Source organism: Anabas testudineus, chromosome 7, assembly GCF_900324465.2.
Source record: "Anabas testudineus chromosome 7, fAnaTes1.2, whole genome shotgun sequence".
Taxonomy (NCBI): domain Eukaryota; kingdom Metazoa; phylum Chordata; class Actinopteri; order Anabantiformes; family Anabantidae; genus Anabas; species Anabas testudineus.
The window spans coordinates 1,267,840-1,284,481 of record NC_046616.1 but is presented as its reverse complement, the minus strand read 5'-3'; the positions used below and the strand labels follow the sequence as shown (position 1 = coordinate 1,284,481).

General features: G+C 43.1%; 1 protein-coding gene across 8 annotated transcripts in view; it reads right to left on the bottom strand.

The window, feature by feature from the left end:
• Positions 1–16,642, bottom strand: part of sulf2b (sulfatase 2b) — a 60,186-nt gene that overhangs the window by 28,255 nt on the left and 15,289 nt on the right. For 6 of the 8 annotated variants that reach the window (XM_026368300.1, XM_026368307.1, XM_026368305.1 and 3 more), the window contains exon 3: positions 9,612–9,662. The gene's annotated coding sequence lies outside the window, so the exon portion shown is untranslated. Of the gene's footprint in view, positions 1–1,033; positions 1,131–1,270; positions 1,430–9,611; positions 9,663–16,642 lie in introns of those variants that run through there. The other 2 variants (XM_026368301.1, XM_026368302.1) reach the window with 2 other exon arrangements.

The window sequence follows — 16,642 nt, the reverse complement described above, 5'->3', positions numbered from 1 at the left end:
GGACACACACAGATGAAATGAATCCTCAGATTCTCAAGTGACTCCAGAACACGAGTGTTTCCCAAAAACCCGAGTGTGTTCCGTTCTCTGTTGTTTCACAGTGATATCATGTTACTGAACGATGTGGAAAGAAGAAAAAGGAAACTGTACCCTGCCTTCAGTTTGTTTCTCCGTTCTGTTTGTACCGAGGCCAAACGCTGATTCACGATTTATACAAGACGTACACAGGTTTCAGAACATGACGCCACTGTGTTTTCTACATTTGTCTTTTTGTCCCATGTGCAGACTTCAACCATCAGTTTGTCTCTCAACACGTTTTTGACGTCTCTGCTGTTTAAATGCAGGTTTCAACTGAAGACAAATCTTTTAAAGCCCCTCGTGTAGTTTTAGTAACTAAAAAGCTGCTAACTGCTGTTAGGACTATTTTCAGTGGTGGAATAATTCACATTTGTTTTCTAGTGAGTATTTGTGGCAGCAGGATGGTGACTGTGGAATCATGTGATGATAACGGTGCAACTGTGTGATGTGCGTTATTGAGGACAATAAAACTCTGTGGTTCAAACCGTTAAGATACAGAACATCAGACTTCGACCTGTTGGTGTGAGACTGGCAGTGTTCAAAATATAACTTCACAGACTGCTCCTTTAATTCAACCACAAGTCAGATAAATGATCACGCTCACCATGATGGACATTTCCTCTTATTTTGACTGTATCTGTGGGTACTCCACATTCAGGAAATCATATTTATCTAATTTATTATTCAAACTCTTTTAAGCTGGAACAAGTCGTTCATTTAAGTTGATCACACTTGTTTTGGTCTAAAATGTCCTATTTGTTCTACATTATTTGTGCTGTGTTTGTCCTCGGACACAGCAGAGAAGACAGAAAGTGTTTCAAACACGTCGCAGGTTTGGATCCACAAATGAGATTAGACAGATGCAGAACCACAACAAACTCCTCAAACATCCTCTAAAAGCTGCTGAAGGTCTCACACAAACCTGAAGGAAACAAGTTGAGACAGACACACTTACTGTGAGTGACGACTGATCTTCAGATGAATTCAGAACAAAACACCACAGAAAAATCTGAACGCTGCAGAATAACACGTAAAGACGCCACCACTTCTCTGTTTCTCTTCCTCTTCATCTCTTTTTGCTCTTTCGCTTCCTCACGGATGACGTTTTAAACCCTCAACTCTTTATTCTTAGTCTTTTCCTTCATTCGGCTCAGCATCCTTCCTCACGTCAGCTCTTTGCTTCTTTTCCTACCTTGTCCTCATGATCCTCGCCGCTGCCTTGCTCGTAGGCTCTGCCCGGCACCCGACCGACAACCTCCCCCCTCACTTCAGGTCCTGTTGGCCGTTGCTGCGGTGGCAGACGTGGTAATAGTCCCCGTGGTAACAGCTCTCTCCCCTCGACAACTGCACACGCTCACTGTTGTAACAACAGCTGAGCTGCTGCTGCTGCTCGCCCCCCCTCCCTCTCTCTTTTTATACCTCCCCTTCTCTCTCTCTCCCTCTGTCGCCTTTTTCCCATCTCTCTCTATTGTCTCTATCGCTTCATCACTTTCTCCTCTCATTCTCTATTTATGTCCGTCCTTTCTCTCTGGTTCACGCTTGTATCGAGACATTTCCATGATTACAACCAGTTTTCATTTCACTGTTGTTTTAAAGCAGCACACATGCTGAATAACTTTATGTGGCGACTGTTAAATTGCTGGAAGACAAAAGAAAAAGAGGTGAATCAAGAATACCACTGTTTTTGCATGAGGTCCACTCCTTCCTCCTACAGCCACAGTACAGTAGTCCGGGTAGGTACTACTGTTTGCTTTGGTAGTGAATGTACAGTAATGGCACTGCATCATATACTACTACTACTACTACTACTACTACTACTACTACTACTACGAACTCCATCTGTAAAACAGATTTTAGACATTTTCATACTGTGAATTCAGACTTTACTTGATGGTGGTAGAAACACTGAAGTCATCAGGTTCCTCATCAATAAAGCAGTCGAAGAGCTGCAGAGTGACGAGAGCCATCAGATAAATGATTCAGACCTGGACATGTGTGAAAGTTTGAGGAACACACATTAAGGCTTCATCGTCCAGGTCACTGGCTCCATGGAATCCACTTTATATTACACTGCCTGCGCAAAAGAAAGGCACCGCCTGAATTTAAGTAAGCTAATAGGTAAGAGCTTCCTATTAGAGCTTGGATGATTGTGTTTCAGCTGGTAACAAGTTATTGAACCCGAACTGATGCAGTGAGCTTCTCATTTCTTAGACAACCATGTCTGAAGACACATCCTGTGGTCGAGGAGAAGATGTTCATCTGTTTCAGAAGCGTCAAATTATTGGAATGAATCAAATAATAAATCTGAGGAGATTGATGAAACTACTAAAACCGGGTTAAGAACTGTCCAATGGAAGAAGGTCATGTGGTGTGATGAGTCCAGATTGACCCTGTTCCAGAGTGATGGAGCATCAGGGGAAGAAGAGAGGAGGGTGAAGCGATGCACCCATCATGACTAGTGTCTACTGTAAAGGTCTGTGGGGGCAGTGCTGTGATCTGTGGAGTTTTACTTCCCTGATGTCACGGACATATTTCAAGACGACAATACCAGGATTCAAACTGTGAAAGAGGGGTTCAGGGAGCAGGATACATCACCTTCACCACAGAGTCCAGACCTTAACCCCACTGAGAATCTTTGGGATGTGCTGGAGAAGACTTTGTCTTCTATCATCAATACAATATCACAACAATTCATCAAACTGAGCCACTGCTGCAGTTTAATTCAATCCCCTGATTTAAAAAACACAAAACCTAAAGTCATTAGTTTCTGTCAGAGTTTATTTATCAAAAAAGGAGCTTTGCATAAAATGATGGGTCAACAAAGACCTTACGTTCCTAAACTTTACCATTCGTGATTTAAATCTTCAGTGACCAAAAGATAATCTACTTCATGACAGTGAACGTCTCAGAAACATACTAGGAAATATTATAAAGCGCTTTCACACTGCGTCTCTTTCACCCATTCACACTCTGATGGCAGAGCTGCCTGCAGCTGACCGTACTCAGTCAACGTGAGGTTCAGTATCTAACGACACTTCGACATGTGAGGAGGAGCTGGGAATCAAACCACTGATCCCATGATTGGTAAGTGATTGCTCAACCTCCTGATCCACAGCCACCCACACACTTAACGTACACTTCCAAACTCTAATGGCTGCGGTGGCCGAGTGGCTCAATGGGCAGAACCTCAGCCTGGGATGCAGAACGTTCCTGTCTCCGTCACCAGCTGTGTCCTTGAGCGAGTATGTGGCTGCACACTGCTCCGCAGGGGGACGGGTGAAACACAGAGGACACGTGTCATTGTAACATGTGACACATGACAAATAAAGGCTTCTTCTTCTAACAGGAACATGATTTCCACACTGGACCTACTGAAAATGATAAAAGTGCTGAGTGACCCACAGGAACGAGGAGAACCTGAGAACACACGAAACCTTCTTGGCCAAAAACCAAGAACTGTTCCTCTGACTGACTCCTCAGTAGAAAAGGAACATTTCATATATTGAAGGTTCTGTGTGTGTTGCTATTTCTGACATTTGGTGTTTGAATATCTCGGACGGACGTAAGAGTACTTTTAATTAAGCTGGATGCTGGAACAACACTCGTAGGTCTGGTGTCACTCAACAGTGTAAACTGTGAGAGTTGGATCAGATCTGTAGAGCAGGGCTCAACAACTAGTTCTTCACCCACAGGTGGTGGTCTGTTAATAATCCTTGAAGATCTTTGCAGAGGACATCATCTATTATCTTTACTTCCATCCTTCCTTACTAGTTGTTCTCTTTCTGTTGTGTAAATATTGTAACTCCAACACCACAGATATGAGAAGCTGATCTAACTTTATACACAACTGACAATAACTGTGCTACCTACAAACAAGATCACACACTGTGTCCTCACACTCTCTCCATCATCCACACATCTCTTCCATATTTACACATCAGCCCAGCACCTCATTAACACCCGCCTGTATTATCGGCTCTCCGTGCACCACCCTTCACCTCATTTCCTCTCCACTCCACATCATTCATGTTCAGCCAGGCCATGTTCGGCGTCTCCCACCACTCAGAGTACAGATGAAAGTGGAAGAAAAGGTGGAAACTGGATGTGCTGGCACCATTCAGCGTGGGCTTCAAGAGAAACCAGTGAGAGGTGATGTTTTGTGCTTTATATAGACGATGTGTGTTTCTTTAAGAACAACAGCCTCCAGGAGAAGGTGGCAGAACACAAGACTTTTATATTCTGGGTTGATAATTGCAGCAGAGCTATCTGTGCACATGTCAGCGTCACATACGTGTACAGTATGATGGCAGACACACACACACAGGCCTGCAGGACTAATGACATGTTAGAGTGTTATTCATTTAATGATGGCGTAAAGAACAACAGAAACAGAACGAGGATTCAAGGTGAGGGACAAAGAAAATGAAGCATCACTGTTCCAGAGTGATGAGAGCATCAGGCTGAGAAGAGAGTGTGAAGTGACGCACCCATCACGCCCAGAGTCTACTGTACAAACCTAAAAGGAGCAGACAGATCCAGTGTTTGGAGGAGCAGAGTGGACAAGTTGTGGAAATAAAGAGAAGCGATGAGATAAAACATTCAGAGTGAGATGAGTTATCTGACTAATGAACTGCTGTTATCTCACAGCTCTGCTGAATGACACCGACTGACTGACAGGCAGCCTTTTGTCCTCGGGTGAGACGCTTCTCTCGGCTGCTCGCTCATCTCAAACACGAACTGACTGATGAAACGAAATGTTAATGAAACGACTCACACACACACACACACACACACACACACACACACACACACACACACACACACACACACACACACACACACACACACACACACACACACGTCAGGAACCAAACCTTACAAAAACAAAATCACGAATATCTAATAAATACTCATCGGTAACTAGTGTAGAGACAAGTAAAATGTGCTTTAGAGTTTATATCCATGTGTTTGTGCTCAGCAAATAACCTTAAAAGTGTCGTCTAACAATAAATGCTTGGAGAAGGAAGTTAACACGAGTCAGATGATCAATTACTGGAGCTGTTTTATGGACGTTTATGATAAAAAGGAGCTCTTCAAATGAAGCTGATGTTAAGTTTCTGTTGGTAATATTATACTGCGAACAGAACTACAGCCACTGCTGGTCACTGGATATTCAACATCCACTTCAAACACAAACATCTGTAGTTAAAATTTAAACAGATGTGTTCAAATGATCTTTAGTACAAAAACACATTGTCTCTATTAAAACACATCAAGTGATGAAGGGTTAAACACAGACAAATGAAACATAAAGACTATTAAGTCTTTATGCCTAAAGCCAATATGATAATATTCTGAATTAACCTTTAATCGTTTTCCTTAGATGCCCAAAGGGTTAAAAATGATCATTTGTGTGGACTGTGACATTTACCAGCTGTAATAATAAAACTCTGTGATGGAGTAATTCTTTTAAAAATATCTTTAGTATTTATGTTACTGTACTTATCACACACATGTTCACAAACTGAAGTGTCTGCTATAACCAGTGTGTCAGTGAATGTGTCCTCAATACAACTAGAAAAGTGTGTGTGTGTGTGTGTGTTCAGGTGAGTTGTGTTGGCAGACTGCCAGCAGGTAATTACTACCTCCATTAGAAAGCTGTGATCATGTCACACACTCACCTCTGACACACACACACACACACACACTAACAGTGCTGTGTCACACTGTGTTTGCCTGAGTGCGACTGAAAGCTGTAATTTCGTGTCATTAAGATGAGTCACAGCAGCTCACAGCGACACCTCTAAACCTGACCTGCAGCCCTGAAAATAACGGATTTAAATAATGACAATTCAGGTTTTTATCTTTATTTCTTTCTAAATCTGCTTCAGACATCGACTGAACCAGTGAAAAGTCTCCGATAACCAGACAATATACAACAAGAGGAAACTTAAATATCGATCATGTTAAGTTACTGCAGCAGCTGTAATTATGACACCAACAGAAACTTTAACTCATTAAAACTCATCCGGGCCGGTCTCCGATCCAGCAGCTCAGAGCAATCTCCCGTTTCTGTCTCCGCTCTTTGTAAAACACAAAGATTTTTCTCAAACTGTTCTTCTACCGTCATGACCAAACATTTGGCGGTGACTGCTGATTTGACTGTAGATGAACATCGACACCCTCATAAGGAGGCAAAGCCACAGAAGATCAAAACAACAAAGACTTTTCATGAAATGAAGTTAGAATATGTAAAGTTTCACTTTTTCAGTTTCCATTCTTTTTTTTTATTGTTTGCTTTGGTCTGAACTTGGACCCGTGGGCAATATCAGTGAAATGATAAATGATCCATCGTAGTTCCATTAGCATAACTAATCAATGATGAGCTGCGTCTGTCAGCCTGTTTCTCTGCATCTTCTCTCCATCAAATCGATGGAGTGTCAGAAAACAGTGTTTTAATTAAAACCAGTGCAGTCGATTTAGAAATGAGTTTGTTGTGCAGTGAGCAGAAGAAGAAAATCAGCTGAACTGCTCTGTATTCTTCCCAGTTACTGCTGCACTGATTTGGCTGTTCGAGTCCTCAGTCTGTGTGTGTGTGTGTGTGTGTGTGTGTGTGTGTGTGTGTGTGTGTGTGTGTGTGTGTGTGCGTGTGTGTGTGTGTGTGAGAAAGCTCCTTTCAGAAAACAACAAAAGAGCTTTCAGATTCAAATCCAGTCCTACGACGTAGATGATGGAGAGAGTTTTAAAAAAGGGACACAGGAGAGAGAGAGTCCAACTGGCTAAAAGAACACCTCTCTTTTGACTGCCGTCGTCATGGTTACCATGCACAATGCTAAATATTATGGGCTGCTTTGAAATGCAGACTAATGGAAGCAAAGAGCAGCTACAGACATGAAGACATTCATCTTCTGTTTCCATCCTTGATGTCTAACAGGAGATCTGAGGTCTTCAGGTCAGTTCAGAGGTGGTTCATCCTCTGGTTCTTCAGCCTCACTGAGACGGTGAGGAGATTCATGACTTCACACACTCCCGGTTCTGTTTGATAAATCTCAGGTGTGGTGAAAAGGGAAACTATACACACAGACAAATCATCTCTTTACATATCGCAGGATGTGAGCACAACCATTAACCAACCATCTGACCGCACCTGAATCTGAATCATCGTAAAGTTTCTCCTACACTGGGAGAAGCAGCCCCTTCACCCAAAAACCCGACGACACCACGAATCCTTTACACAGACGCTGGGCTGAGACCACTCGACCTCTAACTCCACGTCTGGAACTCGCTGTGTTTCTCATCACCACTACAACTGTATGATCTACTGGACAACCACGCAGCTGCCTGTCACATGTTACACACAAGGTTTTACATTCATACAGAAAAAGGTTTTGGAGCTGTTGATGGAAAATGTTTATTGTGAAGCAACAGCAGCTGGAAATGACATGTTTTTGGGGAAAGTTCTGTGATTCTAGACTCACTACAGGTGAATCATCACCATGACCAAAAACGACATGACCAGCTTCAGGACACTGCTGAGCTTTTAAAGAACAAATTTACATGTGTGTTTTTCCTGCAGGAGACAAAGAATAAAAACATAACTGAGCTGCTGTGTGACTGTGGAACCACATGAAAAACTAGAATGTGACCAGACATGAATTTGTCGAGCGTTGTACATTCAGACAGAAGCAACTGTCCAAACGCCCTGAGGATCCATTTATTGTCACGTTTCCAGAAATAAAACCTTCAGCTTTGTGTTTTTACAAATTGTTTACATCAATTGGTCTGAAAGCTTCTGGATGTGCCACACGCCGAGAAACACAGCGAGCCGTCAGCTCATCAGCTCGAGCCTGACGGCTTTTAGCAGCGAGGGAAAACAGAACGTGACACAACAATACAATTTACAGAAAGTAAATTAGAGTTGTGTTTGTGGCTTTGTCGTCCAGCTGTTGTGAGGAGGCGGTCGTGTGGTTTTCTCTCTGTCATCGCTGTCTGTCCTATCTGTGCACATATGACCCAAGAAACAACCTATTTAATGACGTCTGCAGCATTTATAACATTTTCAACTGCGTTCTTGAAGCTAAAACTGAGATAATCAGCTCCATCCATCTGCATTTTGTACCAACTGCAGATGATTTGGTGTAAGAGCTAAATATAGAGCTACAACAAATAAGACAAGATGAAATGCAGAGATGATTAATGTTCTTCAGGGCGGTGGGAGACAGAAACGAGGAACTGAGTGTAGTGAAACTTCTCTACTTGTAGAAATGAGACAGAGTAATGAATAAATGAATACACGGAACACAAATAATAAATCTCTGTGCAATTCATTTCGTTTCTGCATCTTTTATTTTGTGGGCAAACTGGAGATAAGGCTCCACGCTGAGCTCGAGTTTTAATGAAAAATATGTGTTACTGCGAAGGCGGCGGTGTGTCGTCACTGGGAAACAGCGATAGCAATGTTTCCCTTTCCCACTTTATTCTTTTTGATTCCCTCTCTTCAGGAAGATGATTGAAAAGCTGCACAGATCAAATTGATCATTATTACTTCCCCGACAGAACACGACAAACAAAAGCACCAGAAGTCGACCAGTTGAGCCGCAGCACACAAAACCCTTACCTGAAACACCTGATCCTGTGATGACTCATTCATCAGGCTGCTACTGCAAGACTTTTGATGAGGCTATGATCATGATCAGCCCCACTCCTCCCCCAGGTCAGGACATTTCTACAGTGCTGCTACAAAATGTTTCCTAAAGCAAGAAGACATCGATCACATTTTCAGGCTGAACAAGCAGCTGAGATTCCACAGAAACCGACCGCCACTGCAGCTTCATCTCCTCTGAAGGTATTAATGTCCAAACATGCAGGAAGACAGCAATGTAACGTAATGTAAAGGGGGGGTGGGGGGCGGTGGGGGAGAATGGGAGAGTTTCCAACTTGTGCAGTGACTGAGCCATCGAGGCGCCTCAGAAACAAGATCCACTGAGACAGAGGGAGAGAGAAATGCATGCTACAGTCTACTGGGTCCCTGGCACCATTTGACTGTGTGTGCGTGTGTGTGTGTGTGTGTGTGTGTGTGTGTGTGTGTGTGTGTGTGTGTGTGTGTGTGCCTCCTGCAGTCAGCCTCATTGCCAGCAGCAGGCTGAACTAATCAGTTAGCGGGTTAGCTGCAGTGCTGCTTGACCTTTTGACCTTTCTTTGGCTGCTCTAACACACACGTTAAACATGAACACAGCAGAACCTGCTGAGCAACGACACACACACACACTCACACACACGCTGGTGCTGCACAACACAATATACGAGCTCTGTAAAAGCGTTTTCACACTCAGCTGTACCCAAATGCAACCATGGATACGAGCGACAAACGAACACACTTCAGCGACTCGTGTGTGTGTGTGTGTGTGTGTGTTTTCATGATGGATGTGGTATCTAACCAGCTGAAGTGGTCGACTGCAGGAGGCAAAACCAACAAATTCCTCACACCCACACACAGACTAATTACTAATGGGTCCCGTGCGTGTGTGTGTTACCTTGTGTCTGGACTGGAGCCAGTGTTCGACGATGTTCAGCTCAGCAGGAACCTGAAACAAACCAAATACATTTGGTGAAACCACAACACAACATCAGCAAACAACAGCGTGAAAGTCGTCTGGAGGCTGCAGAGTTTATCACAAACACGATCCTGCAGCACGGCGTCATCGTGGAACTGAAGATTAAGGACCTGTTTCCAAGGTCAACAATTAACAGTTGAACTGTGTCTGAGGAGGAGACGTAGTGAAGAACAACTCGAGCAGCATTTTGTGTATAAAGTTCTGAGATGCGTCACACACACCTGGACCGACCCTCTGTCAACAGAGGAGGTAAAATTCAAAGTGATTATTACGCTCGTCCTCTAACAGCATTAATTCTTCTCGTGTTTATCCTCATTCTCCAAAGTCACAGGCACGAGTGAAACGCCTCATTTAAATATGAGCTTCCTACATGTTTGCACCTGTTGTAGATCACACAGGTTTACTTAGATCACTAAGAAACTGGACATTTTGCACACACAACATATATACAGTATACATATTAGTGGTTGCTGTTTGGGTTCTTAGCAAATGTCAAGTCCACAGTGTGATTCTGCCAGTGGTTCACAGCAGCTACTGTCCTTCTAAAGAGCAAAGACAGAAGTAGAACGATGTTATAGAACCACAACCAGCAGAAGTAGTCCGGCCTTTACATAGTGTTCATCACTTTGACAGACAGCGTGTCTCACTTTGTCTTCGTACAGTATCAGGTCATTCGTCTGCCAGGAGACACATTTGATTGTTTGATCATGTTTCACCTCACAGATCCAGTAAATCTCTGCTGACAGAAAACACTTGTCAGTGTTGTGTTTCCTCTTGTTTAAAGTCACTGAACTGTGATCAGCCCGAGGCATCCGAATGTTTTCACGTCACACAAACCAAAATAGGCTCACATCAGAGACTCATTAGAGCTGATCCGTGAAACGAACCTGTCTGTGATCCCCGCGATGCTCAGGGCTTCACGGTTTACATGTGAAATTAGACATTTGTTTAGTTTGCTGCAGACTCCTCAGTCCTGCTGAAGGACTCCTGCTGGGCCCAGTTAAGAGAAACGACCTTCAACCTTGTTGACATTTATCCTCTACAGATTTATTATAAAGAAAATGAACCTGTTTTTTTAGCATTTTAGGCAGCAAACATGTAAAGGTTGGGTCTCAGCAGATTTCCCTTAGTGCTTGACTTCAGAGTTGTGGTCCTCAAACAGCAGCAGCAGCAAACAAATCCACTGAGCTAAAAACAGGGCGAGTTTGGAAAATGACATCATCTTAAGTCATGAGGAAAAACCACCAAACTGTATATAGAAATAAAAGGTTGCATTAGCATTTAAAGGGATTTAATGTGATAGATCTGAACTTTTTTGTTTTGAATTAAGTGCAGACTTTTAGATGAGCTGTGTGTGGCGACGTCAGTTCACATCTAATCCTTCAGATTTTCATTGTGTTAAACACAGTTTTATTCCAATTCCATTTCTCCGCAGAAGCCAGGCAACTCATTTACAGTTTTATCAACAGATAAACAAGTCGTGAGGCAGCTGCTTTTGTGTTACAACTGATAATCCTATATCATACAAGTAGAACTGTATGTGCAGTCGTCCACCAACTGGATCTTACAGTGCTCAATAAAGAATATCAAAAACCAGGACCACACATCCCTCCAAAGACGCAGACATCATGATGGCTGTTCAGTTGGCACGGTGACAGAAACCATGGTAACATGGTGCTGCTGCTCATCCTCCACCTCAGACCCCGTGTGTGTTGTAATTACTCCAGTGATCTGTCAGTGATGCAGGTCTCAGGGGAAACACACAGAGGTGAAACACAAAGCTGCTGCTTCAACAACGTGTGCACTTCTGTCTTTGTGACATTTTGCATCCTGTGTGAAACTTAAAGTGAACCTCACTACGTGTCCCACACATGTCCACAGACACACAGGTGGAGGAATGGAACAGTAAATCAACAAGGTGACAGGAAGCTGGCCGGGCTGACGGGAAATGAAGAACCTCTCGAGGCGATTTCTCTTCTCTGCTGCACAAAGTGAGTGAGTGTGTGTGTGTGTGTGCGCGCTCTGCTGCTCTAAAGTTATATTTACTTATATATTTTTATATTCAAACTGTCTAAGTAGTGAAACTCGATGTGGTTTGTTTCCCCAGTCTAGAGACAAAAGAGCTGCAGTGGTGCTCTACTAATCTGTAACTCTTTATTCCCATTGTTAATGATGTTTACTGCACGGTGGTCATTGATTAACAAGTATTTCAATGTATTCTCGGTTCATTTGTCTGTATATTTTAGTTTTGACATGATGTACACTGCTTTCTACTCATGTAAATCCATATGCACTATCACACAGCATAGTACTGAGGTCTAGTCTCCTCTGCTTTCTTGGTGTTGGGTTAAAGCTGTGGATAGTATAGTTGGTAAACTGCTGCAGATTACTAATTCATCAGAGAGTAGTGTCACTAGCACCGTGTGGCCCAGTTGTCTGGTCGTCTAAACTCTGAAGAAATATCTCCCAAACCGTCGTCTTGTTGCTTTCAGCCTGTCCTGAAACTAAATGCATCTCCCTGCTGTGACAAACAGCCACATACCAAGAATGAGGAACAGCATATCCGATATCCTCCATTAGTCATGTTTGTCACATCGAAGGTGACATCACAGCACTTTCAGCTACATACTGGAATATCTGTGAGGAAAACCTGGAAGTACCTGGTAGCAAATCAAGTAGAGCTGAGGTGACAGCATGAGATAAAAACACTATACGCTACAATAATTACATCGATTCACAGATACCTGCACATAATGTACATGTGTACTGTTTAGTTTACGCTGCATCAGCTGCTTAATGTAGACAAGTTCCCACAGTTGGTCAATCTGTCAGATGACATTTAACCACAACAGTTGGACTTTGTATTTACTCCTTTATTAGCAGAATGTCAGGTTTTATCCAGAGTCCTTTAATATTTACTGAATCTCAGATTACCCATATATGTCAGATATTCAGTCTTCTTTGCCCTAATTAATGTAATGCTTCATCCATTCAAAGAACTGTTGTCCTCCTTGGCTCCTTTTTGCCCTAAACAGTTGAACGTACTCGACAACAGCTGTTGGGTTTAGCCACTAAGTTTAGTACGTTTTCACTTCGCATGATGTTCGTTCATCAATAAGCATCAGATGGTTGTTCCAACCCAACGTTCCCTTGACAAACTATAATCTAATAGAACTAGTTCCCGGCCACGTAGTGTTCACTGCAGCTGCTACGTGAGTTACAGATGTAGCTAGAAAATACCTGGTGCACGTGGTGAGAGCAACAAAAGCTGAGTTTTCCTCTTATTTTATGTTTCCTCTTCACTGTGGGACATTTTTAAATTGCACTGACAGGTGTGGGTTTGTATAGTCCTGGACAAACCTCATCTGTATATGAGGTTCTGCACAATCTCTGCCTAATGTGGCTGTGTGAGTCCACCAGTGTTTCCCAGGATACTTCCTCTTCCTCTCTGGTTTATAGTTTCTGAAGAAACAGCAGTTTAGAGCCAGAGGGAAGATTTAGTTTGTCCTCGGCAGAGGAGGGGACATTTGTCTTGTTTATTTATTTCTCTTCTTTTCTTACAAATAGCTCAAGGCTCTATGAATCAGCGGTCATCAGTTCCCCTCAGTCTCTGCATCTCCTCCTCCACTTCGCCTCCCTCTGCTCCTCCTCTTCCTCTTTTCTCTCACTCGTCCTCCACCTACACCTGGTAGCCCGCTGACCTGTCAGCACACAGGAGAGCTGTGTGTGTGTGCGTCACTGCGAGTCCCCGAGGCGATATCCTCCACCAGAGAAGCAGCTGTTTCCCTCCGAGCCGGAGCAGGAGAAGCAGCTGTTGCTTCACCGTGAATTCAATCTCACATTTTGTTGTTTTTGAGCCATCGGCCGACTCAGCCTCTCACTGTTTTCTTTCACGCCTGATGTAAACTGGTCACTTCTTCCTCATCAGAAACACAAAAACAGCACAAGATGAGATGATGAGACATCTGGTCTGTGTGGAGCGATGAGGAGTCGTGCTTCATCATTTGATGTTTCCACTCAATTTTAAATGACATGAGCGCTACTCTTCATATCAGGGCCATTAACAAGGTACATTAACAAACTGAGTAGTATCAAAGTAAAACCAGGACTTGACCGTGTTCCTCTCTCTATGCGCAGCCTGTTTACTTCTTTAGTTACAGTACTACTGTCTTTCTCCTGGTGAACTGAGACCCAATTAATTAATTACAAGCTGTAAACAAAACAGATTCAACACCGAGCGACACAGGTCGATCAAAACAAGAGAGGATGAAAATACATCACATATCGCTCACTCTGCTCCTCCTCTCTCTCTTTATCCCCCTCTCCATCCCTGCGGGCGGTTCATCCGTCCTGCCCACTCAGAGACAGAAATAGACTGATGGAGAGCAGGAGAGTTCTGCTGGGAGATGACCACTGGACACACACACACACACACACACACACACACACACACACACACTTATACTGTATAAACACATATATTCATGAACACGCACAGCGGCAGGGACACGTGCAGACATTTGCACACGTACAGTCCATGTACAGTAAACTACTGCAGTAATGTATGCGCCTGTAGACGTGCTCACACTGTTCACAAACTGCTGTGTGTGTTCATCTTTCCCATGAGTCACAGCTGACAGCGACTTTTACTGATTTATGATTTGACTCTGTTTAATATTTATATGCTGCTGTTTCTTTACACTCACAGCTTGCAGTTTGTTAAGTGCACCAAGCTTCCAACCTTGATGAAAGTGGGATTTATGGCAGGCTGTTGTATTGACTGACTGCATTAGTTTTAGCCTAATCAGCTGAATATGAAGTCTTACACATTGCAGAGCGAGATCACACTGGTGAAATGAAACTAACAGTTATTTCCAGTTTGTTTTGTTCTCTCGTTTTCGTCCTTAACGAAGCATCAGAAAATACTAACAGCTGCGTTTAAACTGGAACCTTCCAAAAACATACGTGACACACACTCATTTACTGTATTTCCCTATGTTTTCTACATTCTCACATTTGAAAATGTCTCTGTTCACTTTGTCGAAGCAGAACTTGGACTGAGGAGGACGACAGACTCTGTCAAGTTGAATGTTACAATTCAATTAAAAGGCTGAAATCTGTTGTTATCACATTATAATTGTACCTCAGTACAGCTACCAGTGGGCTGGAGAGCGCAAATCATCAATAACCTTTTATAATTAGGGGACCTGCACGGGTGGATGAGAGTTGTTTCAAGAACCAGTGAGTCAATAAAATATCTAGAATTCAAAGTGGAGGAATGATTCAGGCTTTCAGACACCAGAACACAACAACTGCTGCAACTTTAACATGAACACAGTTTGTTTCTACCCTCTCATACAGTTCAGCATCATTATTTACAATTTTTAGAGACGGGATGTTGGAACTTTTCCATGAGGTGAAGAAGACGTGCTGCTTTTTCCCCGACACAGGGCAAAAAGTCTTAGTCGAGGTGTCGGCGGTTGTTTGGTGAAAAACCTGATCCAGGTTTTATTGTTTCTGTGGGTTCGTTCACTAAGATCACGGTTCACACGTTACATAAAGACATTTCCTTTTACCTCTGCTGGTATTGATCTATTGAGACAGCTAAAGTTTTATTTAGGTAATAGCGTGGCAGTCTGTGAGATTCCTGCCTCCACCTCATTACAGTGGAGGAGAATGGAATTCAGTTTGTGGTTCTCACATTACTGAAAAGTGATATTTCCAAAAGCCGTGTCCCAGTTCCCCGGTGTTATCAACAGATCATGTTTTCAGGATTCATGGAAACATTTCCTCAGAAAGTAGAAATGATCTAAGAACTATAGTAAATTAAATGAACTAAATGTTTAAATAACCCACTAGGACCTGTTTTTAAAATAAGCCTGAACCTCGAAGGAACCTCAGGAAGGAACAGAAACCTTCAGACTCCCCAGACAACACACTAAGACCAAGTCCACATCCAACTGTTTCATATAAAACCTAATCTGTGATTTGTTTTATATTAAACATAAAGATCTCTGTAACATCTTCTTCTCACTCTGCAAACGCAAAAACTGAATCATAGTCAACATCTGGTGAGGAGTGAGAGACACCTAGTCATTATTTCAGGGTGGGTCATGGTTGGACAATAAGGAGCAGAGCAACATGTTGACTTCATGGATTGAACTCAAATAATAATCATATGAGAAGTCACTGTAATCTTGAAGTGGAGAGAAGGTTGAACGACTGCAGTAAAACTAACGCTGCAGATCCTGACGTGCTCCTGTGAGGGAGCTGGATAAAACCTGACATCTGAATAACAAAGATCACTCTGGTTCATGCACTGACTTCATGACCCTGAAATCAATCAGCTACACGTTGAGTTAATCAATAAACCAGAGGATCAATCATTCAGTCACTCAGCCGGCTGTGTGTGAAATGAAGACTGATAAAGTTGTCAGTCGACGTAACGCCTCCTGAGTTCTCACTGCACTTCCCTCTGTGTCTCTGCTCGGTTATCAGAAACACATGTGGAAAACACACACACACACACACACACAGAGGAATGTGGAGGAGTGCAGGTCGTCTGGAGCTGAACCAGAATCATCTGCAGGGAGACTAACTGCTGCAGCTCACACTGAAACACAAACTGCTGCATCTCGTGCACTGTTTCACGCGGACTGACCTCTATAACCAACACGAAGACGACTCCTTTCAAAGCTCCAAAAATGAAACACTACTACACACGAACACCTCGAGTGCTGCGGTGCCTCCTACTCTTTGTTAAAGCGCAGGTTTTGATCCACGAGACACAACACTGGAAAAACCCAGCTCTTCATTTGGACTCTGTTCCTCCTGCCAGCAGCAGGTGTTTAAGACGATCTGTTGCTGCCAAGAGGGTTAGGTTTATGGGCCAGTGTATCAGAGTTCAGCCACGGTCCACGGAGCTAATAATTGGTTTTTACTGCAGATAC